The 15,028-nt window shown below is 49.0% G+C and overlaps 1 long non-coding RNA gene across 1 annotated transcript; it reads left to right on the plus strand.

Moving 5' to 3' along the window:
- Positions 1–171: 171 nt before the first annotated feature.
- LOC308348273 lies at positions 172–13,570 on the plus strand. The gene is made up of 4 exons (XR_013967323.1): positions 172–457; positions 7,215–7,357; positions 11,834–11,911; positions 12,861–13,570. It is a non-coding gene; the product is annotated as an uncharacterized lncRNA (long non-coding RNA).
- Positions 13,571–15,028: the final 1,458 nt, after the last annotated feature.

Raw genomic sequence — 15,028 nt, forward strand, 5'->3', positions numbered from 1 at the left:
AGGGAGAAGGGAGGAGGAGTGAGGAGTCTTTGGAATGGCCTGGAATGTGGGAGTCGAATGTCCAGAATGTCCGCAGGAAGCATCCCTGGCTCCAGAGCCCAGCCCCCACCCCCACCTTCTGGGCGTCCCCGCCCCATTCTCTTCCCCCCACCCCAGCGCCCTCCCTTGCTTGGAGAGGGGAGGGCTGTGGGAGCTGGGAGGGAGGAGGCCAGACCCCATCCTGCCTCGCTGGGGCCACAAGACTTCAGCTCTGGCTTGACCGGGCTCTGGAAGCCACAGGCTCTCATCTGTGGGCAAGGGCCACGGGCCAGCGACAACGTCAGCCTCGTTCCTGCAGGGTCCCCCGGAGGATGGGGCAGGGGCTGCCTGGAGGCTTGGGACCCCTGGAGAGACCACCCATCAAGAAGTCACACCTCAAGGAATCCCTCCGTGATCCAAGCCCCGGGCCCAAGCACAGGTGTGTGTGTGTCTGGGGGGGGGGGGATGCAGAAGGAGGGGTGGGGCTGGCCAAAGTTGCCCCTCAGGAAGCAAACAGTTCCGCCCTCCTCCCCCTCCAGTCAGTCCCTGCCAGTGTGTGCTGTGGTTGCCCAACAGGTATTGACTAAGGGCCTGGGGTCATGGCCAGTGGAAGAGGCAGGGCAGGGAGACTGGCCCTGTCCCTCTTCCCCTGCCTTGCCCAGAAGGAGGTGAGTGACACTTGCTCTCTGTCTCTGCTCCTCCTCCCCGCTTTCCCCACCAGCTTAGAGTACCTGGAGATAGATCCTTAGGTCACAGCATCATCCCTGTTTGAGGCAGTCATGCCCTAGAGGGCGGTGCGGGCACCGAGGAGCCAGCTAACCCAGAGCGGCAGCCTGGGAGGGCTTCCTGGAGGAGGCTGCCCTCTCAACATGGAAGCTCACAATCGGGAAAGGGTGGGCCTGGCCGGGGGAAACAGCCTGGTCAAAGGCACTGCACTTCCAGAGAAAACATTAGTGACACGATGGGGCTGGAGAAAGGAGCAGGTGAGGGAGCGAGGGGAGACAGGATGGGATGGGGGATGCCTCAAAGCCTGGACTTGCCTTGGCTCTGGAGAGCCCTCTTCTGCCCTAGGCCAGGAGGCAGAGGGGAGTCCAGTTAAAGGAGCCCACAGGATTTGGTGTGGCTTCATGGCCAAGGTAGAAGGGAAGGTCCTGGGGCCTGGGACCGGGACCTTGGCCTCTAGCTCTGCGAAGCAGCTGGAGAAGACTGCGGGTTCCTGAGACACCTGTCCCAGAGCGTCTAGGCACGTCCTCGAGAAGCTGGGGCTGCTGGGATGGTGAATGAAGTCCTGGCTCTGCCAAGTTCCCTGGCCTCAGTTTCTGCCTCTGTAGAATGGGGCTAGAGAGAGAACCTGCCTTAGAGGGCTGTTGATGGATGGAATGAGTTTAGCATTTAGTATAGCTGGTGAGTGCTTATACTGGTTTACAAGAAGTGGTGTTACTAATTGGGAAAAAGAGAAAGTTGGTTTCCCTCCCAAGGACCTGTTGATGGGTGGGCGGAAGGTATGTTACCAGACGAATCTTCAGATTTGACTTTCCAAGTCTTTTGAGATCTCCAGACTTGCCTGATTCAAGGAACCCTGGGGGCCCTTATTAAAAACATCAGCTTCCCACCCCCAGACTCTGACCTGGCAGGTGTGTGGGGGGGTGGGGGGGCAGGCCTCAGGATTTATAAGGAGGCCCCAGGCCTGAGCTTTCTACCAGACAGGTGTGGGGAACATTCCTCTCTGATGACAAGGATTCTTCCAAATGCTTTGTCCTTGGGAAAAGATTCCTCCAAAATACCCTTTAAAAAACAGCCACTGTTTATAGAGGATGCGTTGCTTGTTCTAAGCCTTCTCTGTGTCAGCTCACGGGATCCTTACAACAATCTTGTGATGTGCAGGTACTTAGAGGGACTCCCATTTTATTTTATTATTTATTTATTTATTTATTTATTTATTACTTATTTTTTTAAAAAGATTTTATTTATTTACTTGACAGAGATCACAAGTAGGCAGAGAGGCAGGCAGAGAGAGAGGAAAGGAAGGGAAGCAGGCTCCCTGCTGAGCAGAGAGCCAGATGCGGGGCTCGATCCCAGGACCCCGGGATCATGACCTGAGCCAAAGGCACAGGCTTTAACCCACTGAGCCACCCAGGTGCCACAGGACTCCCATTTCATTGACGGGGAAACTGAGGCCAATAGGAGCTAAGAAATGTGCCCAAGTTTGCCAGGATCCCGAGACTTGCCAGAGTTGACTTAGAATTTGAACCTGGACTTGGGCTCTTAACTATTGGGTTCTATAGTTCCCCCACCTCTGCCTCCAGCGCTAGGAACACTTGACGATGGTCTTAGTAGTTCCTGATCCCTGAGCTGGTTTCTCTACTGCTCAAATGGGGCTGCTGTACCTGGGTGTCATTGGTAAGTCGCCAGGGATGGGAAGAGGGTTTACAAGCTGTTTAGGCTGTGGGTTCTTTGGGATCTGGGTGTGGCCGAGTGGGTTCTGGGAGTGGGGACAGTCTTGGTGCTGCTCAAAGTCGCCTGCACCCCGGGCTCGGCACTTTCCACCTTGTATGGCCAAGACTACAGAGGTTTGCAAAGTTGTACAGTGATGGCGGGGCTGGGGGTGGCAGGAGTAGGGGAGGTGGGTGGGGGAGCCTGGTTTCTCCCTTCCTGCCCGACACCCCAACAGGCCCTGGCTGGTGGCTGCCAGTGATTCACCTGTCTTTAAGCTCTAGTTTCGTCTGTAATCAGGAAACGGGCCACTAGAGAGCCTGGGGCATTTTCTGGAGAGCCCAGTGCCCTCCCAGAAACCTGGTGTGTGTGTGGGGGGGGGGGTGGAGGTGGTTGGAGGAAGGAGGCAGGGAGGGAGAGGGCAAAAAGTCTGGCTTCAGAGATTTGCATAATTTCTTCTTGCCTTTGAGGAGAGTGACACATTCCCAGGACCTGACATCCTTGGAAACCATTCTGTCCTTCAGAATGGCTCGCTCATTCATTCTGGTTTACGGAACCCCTTCCATTGCCCAGTTATCACTGAGTGAGGGAAGTAAAGAGAGTTTCTCAGGTGCTTCCTAGTGGGGAGAGCATCGTGTGATCGGGTCACTCCTGCTCACTGGAGGGCTGTGTTGACAAGGTTCAGAATCCACAGAAGAGCCAGCCATGAATTTGGGGCCAGGAGCTGCGGTGCGGATAAGGGGAGGCATCGGCAGTGTTCGACTGGGACCCCCACGGGAGGAGCCACAGTGCAGGCGGGGCTCAGATCCTTCTGCCACTTCTGAAGGTTCTTCTTCTTTCTGGGCCTCAGCGGAACACTCCGGTGAGGAGTGGCACAAGGGTCCTGGGGAGAGATGGAGAGGATGTTTAAGGAGGCCTTTGAAGGGTGTATAGGAGTTGTATGGGGGGTGGGAGGACCCATAAGGAGGGGCACCCCAGGCAGTGGGCCACCAAAAGCAAAAGCGTAGAGGTGTGAAAGAGCCCATGTTTGGGAAGCCGTGGGTACGGTGGAGCTTGGATTTGGGGAGCAAATCGTGGGATCAGGAGCTAGGGGGCTTCGGGTGCTGTCCTGTAGGCTACTGGGGCTGGGAGTCAGCGGCCTGAGCAGTGGCAAAAGAATTTAAACAGGTATTGGTTTCCTGGGGCCGTTAGAACGAATGACCACAAACTAGGTGACTTAGAACAGAAATTTATTTCCTCTTGGTTCTGGAGACCAGAAGTCTGAAATCAAGGTGTTGGCAGGCGAGCTCCCCTGGAAGGCTCTAGGGGGAGGGCACTTTCTTGCTTCTTCCAGCTCTGCTGGCTTCCTTGGCTCAGGGCCGCGTCACTTCAACCTCTACTGCGACCACATGGCCCTCTCCCAGTCTGTGTCTTCCCTCCCAAGGACACCTGTCATTGGTTTAGGACCCGCCTGGGTAATCCAATGATCTCATCTCAAGAGTCTTGTGTTAATTACATCTGCAAAGACACTTTTTCTGAATAAGGTCTCATTCACGGGTTCCAGGTGGACCTATCTTTTAGGGGACCGCCCCTCAACACACGGCAAGATCTTAACCAAGAGCCCGATGGACCGTTTTCTCCCCTTTTCCCTCCTTCCTGGGCTTAGCCAGTCCCTACGGTCCTGCCTCCCTGAGCAGGGACGCCCTCCGCCTTTCACCCTTCCAACCCCAGGGCCCAGAAGCCTGAGCTGAGTGTGTCCACGCAGCTTCCTCCCACCTCTCCCTCCCTCCAGCCTCCACGGCCCTCGGAGGGTGGGACTTCGCGGGACCCGCGGGGTGAGGGCGCCACCGTGTGTCCCTTTTGGACCAGAGCGCGCGGAGACTCCGGGCAGTCCCCTCCCTGCAGGAGGCGTGAGGCGGTCACTTAGAGAGCTCCCGCTCTCCACCCACATACCTCGGTTCTGATGACATCTGAACGGAGTGGGGGTTATTGTCCCCACTTTTCAGACTAGCAGAGCCGGGCTCAGAGGTCACACAACCTTCCACCCCCATCTGACTGCAAAGCCCCGCCCACTGTCCTCAAGCCGGAGTCAAACCTGGGGGGAGGGGGGCCTGCTGCGCACACTTGGGCTGCCGTTCTACCTCCGGGTTTCCTGGCCTGTAAAGGAGGGGGTGCGCGTAAGCCACCCCCTCCCCCGTAGTTCTCTGATCCCAACAGAAACCCAAATGAGGGGGTACCAGGGTGGCTCAGTCTGTTAAGCATCTGCCTTCCGCTCAGGTCATGATCCCAGGGTCTTGGGATGGAGCTCCAGGCTCAGCGGGGAGTCTGCTTTTCCCTCTCTCCACTCATGCTCTCTCTCTCTCTGTCTTTCTCAAGGAATAAATCAATAAAATCTTAAAAAAAAAAGTAAAAAAAAAAAAAAAAGAAACCCAAATGAGGTATCCTGTGGACCTTGCCACTTCCCAGTACTTTCCAAATACTGGTTTTTCAGACATTTTTTTTAGGTGTTTATTGTCTTTCTGTAAACACTTTCATATGTGTGAACTATTTAATAGTTTTGAAAATGTACTTCCTGGATAAAATGTCACGCAGGCCTCCGGGTCCCGCTCTGAAAGACAGTAAGTTGATGGCAGCTTCTAGATTCCGTCAAGGGATGAAGTCTGCATATGTATATATCTGCATATGTTTGCATATATACATGCACTTATACACACCCGCGCACGCATATTCACACCCCCTCCATGTTTTGTAACCAATGGTGGCATGCAATATACATCCTGCATTTACTTTGTCACTTTATTACATTTTTACATTTGACCTATACTAGTATGTGTAATTTACTTTTGTGGGTACAATTTTCTATTGGATATAACTCTACATATACATGCAAAACTCGTAAGTGTGTACAGACTGAACACGACAAGCAGCCGGCACCCACGTAAAGACATGGAGGAGCACCTGACTGGCTCAGTTGGTAGAATATGTGAATCTTTTTCTTTCTTTCTTTCTTTCTTTCTTTTTTTTTTTTTAAGATTTTATTTATTTATTTGACAGAGAGAGAGAGCCAGAGAGCACAAGCTGGGGGAGCAGCAGAGGGAGAGTGAGAAGCATGCTTCCCACTGAGCAGGGAGCCTGATGTGGGGCTCGATCCCAGGACCCTGAGATCATGACCTGAGCCTGAGGCAGACGTCTAATGGACTGAGCCATCCAGGTGCCCCAAACAGGCAAATCATAATCTCGTGAGTTCAAGCCCCATCTTGGTCATGGAGCCTACTTTTAAAAAATAAAAAATAATAAAGACACCTGGGTGGCTCAGTCTGTTAAGTCTGCCTTCAGCTCAGGTCACGATCCTAGGGTCCTGGGATCGAGCCCCACATCAGGCTCCCTGCTCAGCGGGAAGCCTGCTTCTCCTTCTCCCTCTCCCCCCACCGCCCTGCGCCCTGTCGTCGCTGGTACTCTCTCTCTCTCTCTCAAATAAATAAAACCTTTAAAAAACAATAAAAATAATAATTTTTAAAAAGACACTGAACACCACCAGCCCCTCATGAACTCTGTGCCCCTTGCAACTCCCCACAAAGGGAACCACTGTCCTGACCTCTTAAATTTTGACCTATTTTTGTTCTCTGTGTGAATAGAATCATATCCTCTTTTGTCTTCAGCTTCTCTTGCTCAACACCATGTTTGTGGGACCCCTCCGTGTTGTCGCTATGGTTGTACACTATTTGCTCACATTGCTGTGTGGTCCTCCAGTGTGCGAATATACCACACTTTATTTTCTCTATTCTACAGTTTTCTCTCTCTCTCTCTTTCTTTTCTTTTCTTTTTTTTTTTTTTTTAAAGATTTTACTTATTTATTTGACAGAGAGAGAGGGAGAGCGAGCACAAGCAGGAGAAGAGGCAGAGGGAGAGGGAAAAGCAGACTCTCCGCTGAGCAGGGAGCCCAAAGTGGGCTCGATCCCAGGACCCTGGGACCATGACCTGAGCTGAAGGCAGACCCTTAAGGACTGAGCCACCCAGGCGCCCCATTCTCCCTCTTTTTAAGTAAGTTCACACCTAACATGGGGCTTGAACTCGTGACCCTGAGATCAAGACCTGAGCTGAGATCAAGAGTCGGACACTTAACCGACTGAGGCACCCAGGTGTCCGCATTTTATCTATTCTACCATTGATGGACATTTGGAGAGTTTACAGGTTTTGCCTGTTACAAACAGTGTTGCTATTAATATTCTAGAGTGCTACGTGTCTTTTGGTGAGTATGTTGGGTGTATACCTAGGGACAGACCTGCTGGGTCAAAGGTCTGCTAATGTTCTGTTTTAGCAGAAGCTGCCCTAAAGATTTTCCAAGGTGATGGTAGCAAGCAATTTACGTTCCCACCAGTTCTGATTACTCAACATCCTCCCTGACTTGCATTTTCGACCTTTTTCGTTGTGGCCATTCTGGTAGGTGTACAGTGCTGTTGCCTTGTGGTTTTAGTCTGCATTTCCCTGATTACTAATGAGGTTGAGCCCCTTTCCATGCATTTACTGGCCATCTGGGTATTCTCTTTTATCTGTTTAAGTCTTGCCTATGTTTCTATTGGGATGTCTGCCTTTCTCATATTGATTTGTAGGAGCTCTTTATACACACACACACACACACACACATATTTTTATATTTATACATGTATATAAAGTAGAAGTTTTTTGTTGTATGTGTGTATTGTAAATATCCTCTCCCACTTTGTGGGTTGTCTTTTAACTCTTCTTCTTTTTTTAAAAAAAGATTTTATTTGTTTATTTGCAAGAGAGTGAAAGCGACAGAGATCACAGAGGGAGAAGGAGAAAAAGACTCGCCGCTGAGTGGAGAGCCTGACGCGGGGCTCAATCCCAGGACCCTGGGATCGTGACCTGAGCTGAAGACAGAGGCTTAATTGATTGAGCCATCCAGGTGCCCCTGTTGAACATATTTCTTTCGTTCTTTCTTCTTTTTTCTTTTTAAAGATTTTGTTTATTTATTTGACAGACAGAGATCACAAGTAGACAGAGCAGCAGGCAGAGAAAGGGGGAAGCAGGCTCCCCGCTGAGCAGAGCCCAATGTGGGACTCGATCCCAGGACTCTGAGATCATGACCCGAGCCGAGAGCAGAGGCCCAACCCACTGAGCCACCCAGGCGCCCTGAACATATTTCTTAATTTTAGTATCATCCATTTACATATACATATGGCTTTTTTATTTTTAATGGTTAGTGCTTTTGTTTTTGGTTTAAGAGAACTTTGCCTGTTCCAAGGTCATGAAGATGTGCTCTTGTATTTTCTTCTAAGGCTTTATTGTTTTAATCTTTCACATTTAGGTATGGAATTTATTTCTGTTTATGGTGTGAGGTAGTGGTTGTGGTAGGCTGAGAAATGGGCTCCTGAAGATGTGCCCACCCCAACCCTTGCAGTGTGTTTGCAGATGTGATTAAGTTAAGGATTTGAGATAGGGAGATTATCCTGGCTTATCTAGTTGGGTCTTAAACACAACCACATGTACCCTTTTTTTTAAGGTTTTATTTATTTATTTTTGTGAGTGGGGGTGGGGCAGAGGGAGAAGCAGGCTCCCCTCTGAACAGGGAGCCCAATGTGGAACTCGATCCCAGGACCGTGAGATAATGTCCTGCGCCGAAAGCAGACACTTAACCTACTGAGCCACCCAGGAGCCCCAAGGACATGTGTCCTTATAGGAGGAAGGCAGAGGGAGATTTCTCTCTCTCTCTCTCTCTCTCTCACACACACACACACACACACGTTTTCCCCAGTCCTGCCCAGTTGACCCAGCACTATTTACTGAAAATTCTGCACCACACTGTGGTGTCATTTTGTCATAGATCAGGTGTGTGTTGTTTTTGGACTCTATTCTGTACCATTAATCTGTTTGTCTATTCTTATGTCAACACCACAATGTCTACATTTTAATACTTACAATTGTTCTTGATATGTGGTACGGTACGTTCTCTGGTTTTGTCCTTTATTTTTGTATTTTATATAATGGCTTTTCCTTTGCATCTCCGTGTAAGTTTGAGAATCAGCATGCTGATTTCAGGGGGAAAGCTTCTGGGATTTTGATTGGGATTCAACTGAATCTGTAATCAGAGAAGAGTTGATATGTTTACAATATTAAGTCTTCTAGTCCATAAACATGACATGTCCCTTGATTTATTTAGATCTTATTTAATTTCAGTTCTTTTCGATCTTATTGTAGCTCGACACTAAAATGTTATTAAAAAATCAGAAGCTGAGATATAATTCACATGCCATAAAACTCGCCAGTTTAAAGTGTACAATTTAGTGGCTTTTTAGCATATTTACAAAGTTGTAAAATCAGTACCACTGTCTAATTCCCAATTATTATTATCACTCCCCAAAGAAACTCCATACCCAGTAGTAGTCATTCATTATCGTCCCCACTCCCAGCATTTGACAAACGCTTGTCACCTTCTCTCTCTATGGATTTGCTTCTGCTGGACATTTCATATAAATGGAATCAACCAGGGACGTCTGGGTGGCACAGCCGGTTAAGCATCCAACTCTCGATTTCTGCTCATGTCAAGATTTCAGGGTTGCGAGAGAGAGTCCTACATCGGGCTCTGTGCTGAGTGAGAGCAGAGTCTGCCTGAGATTCTTTCTCCCTCCTTCCCTCCTCCTCCCCACTCCCCTCCTGCACTCTCTCTAAATAAATAAACTCTTAAAAAAATAAATGGAATCAAAATATGTCTGGCTTCTTTCACGCCGCATAATGTCTCCCAGGTTCGTTCATGTTGTAGCAGGTGTCAGGACTTCATTCCTTTTTGTGGCTGGATAATATTTAATTGCAGGAATATACACATTTTGTTTGTTCATGCATCAGCTGTTGGACACTTAGGTTTGTTTCCACATTTGGGTTCTTGTGAATAACGCTGTGATGGACATCATGTGTTAGTTTTTGTGTGGGCAGATATATTTTCGATTCTCTTGGGTATTTTATACCTGGGGTGAAAATGGCTGAGTCATCTGGGAACTCTATATTTAACTTCTTGAAAACCTGCTAAACTCTTTTCCAAAGTGGCTGCACCTTTTTTTCTTTTCTTTTTTTTTTTTTTGCATTCCTATCAGCAATGGAAGAGCGTTCTCGTTTCTCTACATCCTGGCCAACACTTGTTACTCTCTGTCATTTTGTTTAAGGTTTTCTCGTGGGTGTGGAATGGAATCTTCTCGTGGTCTCTGTGTCTATTTTCCTGATGCTAAATCTGATTTTGTATTTTCAGTGTGGGGGTCTTGCACACCGTTCAATTTTGGGGTCCCCCCTTCCCAATTTTCCAAAGTTCGTGTCTCACCACTTCGTTTTTACAGAGGACCTCCATTGGCACCTGTTTTCACTAGCCGAAAGAAATCTGAAGATTTTCAGTTTTACAAAAAAAGGCCCAAAGCAAAAACATTCAGCATTGGTTTTGCAAGGAGCCATTATAGAAACAGCCTCCCCCCCGCCCCCCCCCGCCCCGAGTGGCAAGGGTCACCCCACTGAGCTCCTTCCCTGGGACTACCCTCAGCATCCAGCCGCCAGAGCTTTGAACTCTGCGTATCTCTGCTTTATCTGGGTTTATTCTACGCATCTCTTAGCAAGATGTGTCCGCAGCTATCAGAAAAGCCAAAGACAGGTTGTTTTTTTGGGGTCTGGGAGCCCTCAGACATGTTTCCATAGAAATGAATGGTAACTGTTCTTCAGTTTACAGGATTGCGGCTTACAAAAGTTTTCATAGCAACACTCCACTTGTGTAGTGGGGGAAACCTGTATGCCTAGGAAGTTGATGTTTTTGTTTTTGTTTTTAAAGATTTTATTTATTTATTCGACAGACAGAGATCACAAGTAGGCAGAGAGGAGGAAGCAGGCTCCCTGCCAAGCAGAGAGCCCGATGTGGGGCTCAATCCCAGGACCCTGGGATCATGACCCGAGCCGAAGGCAGAGGCTTTAACCCACTGAGCCACCCAGGCGCCCTTGTTTTTGTTTTAAAGATTTTATTTATTCATTTGACAGAGAGAGATCATAAGTAGGCAGAGAGGCAGGCAGAGTAAGAGGGGGGAAGAAGGCTCGCCACTGAGCAGAGAGCCCGATGTGAAGCTCAACCCCAGGACCCTGAGATCATGACCTGAGCCAAAGGCAGAGGCTTTAACCCATGGAGCCACCCAGGCGCCCTGGAAGTTGATGTTTTTGATGCTCTTATAGATGGAGCATGGATTTTATTTTTTAATTTTTTATCTTTTTAAGATCTTATTTGAGAGAGAGAGAGAGAGAATGAGAGAGAGAGAAAGTGAGCATGAGCAGGGGAAGGGTCAGAGGGAGAAGCAGACTCCCTGCCGAGAAGGGAGCCGGATGCGGGACTTGATCCCGCGACTCCAGGATCATGATCTGAGCCGAGGGCAGTCGCTTAACAAACTGAGCCACCCAGGCGCCCAGATTTTATTTTTTAGGGCAGTTTTAGGTTCACAGCAAAACTGAGCGGAGGGTTCAGAGGGTTTCCATATATCCCTTGCACAGGTAGCTCCCGCCACTACCCACGGCCTGTTTTATCAAGAACGAAACTACACTAATGCTTATTGCCTAAAGTCCATTGCTTACATTAGGGTTGACTCTTGGTGTTGTATGTTTTACGGGCTTGGACGAATTTGAAATGACATGGGCTCATCATTAGAGGACCATACAGAATAGTCTCACCGTCCTAAAAATCCTCTGTGCTCGTCTCTTCATCCCTCCTTCCCCACCAACCCCTGGAAACCACTGATCTTTTTTGCCATCTGCATAGTTTTGCTTTTTTCCAGAAAGTCACAGAGTTAGAATCATACTATATCTTGTCTTTCCATATTAGCTTCTCTTAGGAATATACATTCGAGGTTCTTTCATGTTTTTCATGGCTTGACAGCTCATTCCTTTTTGGCACTGAAAGATATACCATTGCTTAGGGATACCGTAGTTTATTTATTCGTTCACCTGATGAAGGATATTTTGGTTGCTTCCAATTTTTGGCAATTGTGAATAAAGCTGCCACAAACATCCATGCGTGGGTTTTTGTGTGACCTTAAATTTTCAGCTCCTCTGGGTAAAGACCAAGGAGTGCGACAGCAGGATCGTGTGGTAAAAGTCTGTTTAATTTTGTCAGACACTGCCAAGCTGTCTTTCCAAAGTGGCTGTACCTTTTTGTATTCCCACCAGCCATGGATGAGCCCTCCTGTGGCTCCACATCTTCGACAGCATTTGGTGTTGTCAATGTTCTGGATTTTGGCCATGCTAATAGATGTGTAATCTCACAGTTGATTTAACGTGCAATTCCCTAATGACATGTGATGAGCATCTTTTTGAAAAAATAATTCTACTTCTCAAGTTTATTTCTTTTTTTGGTAACCTCTACACCCAGCGTGGGGCTCGAACTCACAACCCTGAGATCAAGAGTCACATGTTCCACCAACTGAGCCAGCCGGGTGCCCCAGTTCCGGTAAGTTTTGCTTGTATTTTGAAGCTCTGCCCTGGGGTATGGACACATTTGGGATGATTGATATCTTCCTGACTGACATGTCCCTTTTATTTCTAGTAATGCTTCTTATCTGCAGGTCTACTCTGGGACAGCTGTAGCAGACTTGATTGGTTATGGTTTGTGTGGTATTTCTTTCTTTCTTTCCTTTTTAAAAAGATTTTATTTATTCATTTAACAGAGAGGGAGAATACAAGCAGGGAGAGCAGCAGGCAGAGTGGGAGGGAGAAGCAGGCTCCCCGCTGAGCCAGGAGCCGGATGTGGGACTCGATCCCAGGACCCTGGGATCATGACCTGAGCTGAAGGCAGCCACTTAACGAACTGAGCCACCCAGGCGTCCCTGTCTTTCTTTTTTTGGGAAAGATTTATTTATGAGACACAGAGAGAGAGAGTGCATGAGCCGGGGGGAAGGGCAGAGGGAGAGGGAGAGAGAGAAATTCAAGCAGACTCTGCACTGAGCAAGGAGCCCAATATAGGGCTTGATTTCACGACCTGGGAATCATCTCCTGAGCTGAAACCAAGAGTCAGACGCTCAAACAATTGAGCCAGCCAGGTGCCCTGTGTGGTATGTCTTTCTATCCTTTTCAACCTTTCTGTGTCCTTAGATTTAAATCGTGTCTCTCGTATGTAGCACATAGTTGGGTTGGTTGTTTGTATCTAGTTGCACAATTTTATCTTTCACTTGGAATATTTGGAGTAAAACCAAAAAGTGACATATTTCCATTTAATCAGAATGAATGGAGTCTTTAACGTTGGATTCCCTCTCCGCTTTCTCCCACCTCCTCTCCTTCCCACTTCTCTGATATTATTGCTTACATTATTTTTGCTTTGTTGGAGTTTATGACACTTATATTTTATGGGTTTTTTTTCCCCCCGCTCTAACTTCTTCCCTTGTTTCGTTTTAATTCTACAGTGAGGTGGATTTTGTGCTTGCCTTGGTCCCCATGGCTTCCCCATTTCTGAGATCATTGCTCTAGTGTCGTCTCCGACGTGGCTCCTTGTCCTTGCCGGCAACTTTTCCAGGAAAGCCTGACATGCCTGATGTTTATTATTTTTCATCTTATCATACAAAATCACCCCAATAAAGGTAGCGATACATAACATGGGGTCAACCAAGTCCAACAACAACACTGTGTTCCCTAGCGCTCGCTTTCACTTCACGTCTGCTTTCATTTGTCTTAGAAACGGGAGGAAGACCGAGCTCGAAAAAGTGGTTTCCACTTCACCTCCAAGAGGCTGGCTAAAATTAAACTGATCTCAGCATGTGCCGTGGAGGGTGTGGAAGGCACACAGCATGGGCGGGAGGGTACTGTGGTACTGGCATGGGGAGGGCTGCCTGCCCAGCAGATCACCGAGGCCCCACAGGGACCAACCCCCTGATGGGGTCATCCCCCTCTTCGAGGATGAATCCAACAGAAATGCCCAATGTGTTTATCAGAAGTGCTCCCTGGGACGCCTGGGTGGCTCAGTCAGTTAAGCTGCTGCCTTCGGCTCAGGTCATGATCCCAGAGTCCTGGGATCGAGTCCCACATCGGGCTCCTTGCTCAGTGGGGCGCCTGCTCTCTCTGCCTGCTTGGGCTCTCTCTCTCTCTCTCTGCCAAATAAATAAATAAATACAATCTTAAAAAAAAAAAAAAAGAAGTGCTCCCACATGTTCACAGCAGCGGTGAACTCCAACAGGAACTGTCCCAGATGCCTACCCCATGGGCTGGTCACGTAACAGAGCACCACTCAGGACCGAGAACGGGCAATCTACAGGCACAGGTACCCGCGCGAAAGACCCCAGAGACCAAAGGGCACCTGCTGTGTGGGTCCCTTCACGGGAAGAGCACGATTGCTGAAACTCAACCCGTTGGGATCGAGGATGGGAGAGTAACTGCCTCTGGAGGGGTCTTGACTAGGCATGGAGAACACTCAGTACCTCCACTGCGGAGGCGGTCGCCCGGGTGTGCGCATAAGTAGAAATCAATTGGACTCTCGCTTAAGATCTGTGCAACTTCCTGTGTTTTAGACGGGAGTAAAAATGTTTGCGGAGCCTTAAAGAAAGGCTTGGGGCATAAGGTCACCCTCCCCCACGCCTCAGAGACTGAATCTATGGTGTACGGGCTTCCTGGCTGACACCTTGATCCAGCCCCTATTGTCTGCTGGGACGGAATAAATTTCCCCAAAATGTCTGGCGGAACGCCATCACTCCTCTATCCAGAGGGGCCGTCTATGCCCTGTCCCCCATCCCTGCCAAACTTGGGCGAGCTTATGACTGCTTTGACCAGTGGAGGGTGACCAAAGTGACCCTGGCTGACTTCCAGGGCCAGGTCATAAAGTGGGATGGCTTCCCCTGACTCTCTTTTTGACGTGTGTTTTTGAAACCGCTGTGTGGGAAGCTGGCTGTCCCGCTGCCACCACGCCCTGGAGATAGACCGTGCCGTGAGCCCACGGAAAGAGAGAGGGGCTAGAGGAGCCCCGGCTGTCTAGCCTGCGCCGCCCTTTCACGTGTCCCAACGGATGCCATGGGAACAGAGACCAGCTACTCCACTGCCAAGTCACAAAGCCAAATAAAGTCGTGGTGGTTGTTTCACGCTGCTGTTTGGGCTGGGTTGATATGCACCAACAGGCAACCAGAACACCTCCTAACTTCCTTCCCCAGGGCTCCCTCCAGGCCCTCTCTGCTCAGCTCATGCCAGCTGCGCCCAGGTACATTCAGTTCCCTCCTGCAGGAGCAGGCCAGCTCCTCGTGTCTGCATGCAGAAATCTCTTCCAATCTCCTAGGCTCAGCTTCCGCCCTGCCTCCTCCAGGAAGCCTTCCTGTCTGCAGTCGGGCAGTGCTGACAAGCAAGCTGATGGTGATAATGGGGGAGGCAGGAAGTATATGGGAAATCTCTGTACCTTCCAGTCAGTTTTATTGTGAACCTAAAACTGCTCTAAAAAAATAAAAGCCTATTAAAAAAAAAAAAAAAAGCAAGCTGACTCCAAAAGTAGATTGTGTCTGCGTTAAAGTCCCAGATTTCCGACTTCTCACGTGGGTGCCCTTGGGCAACTTCCTTAGCCTCAGTCTTCTCATCCATGGAATGGGGTGGTAGTAGT

This window comes from Martes martes (assembly GCF_963455335.1).
Source record: "Martes martes genome assembly, chromosome: 8".
In the NCBI taxonomy this organism is placed as follows: Eukaryota; Metazoa; Chordata; class Mammalia; order Carnivora; family Mustelidae; genus Martes; species Martes martes.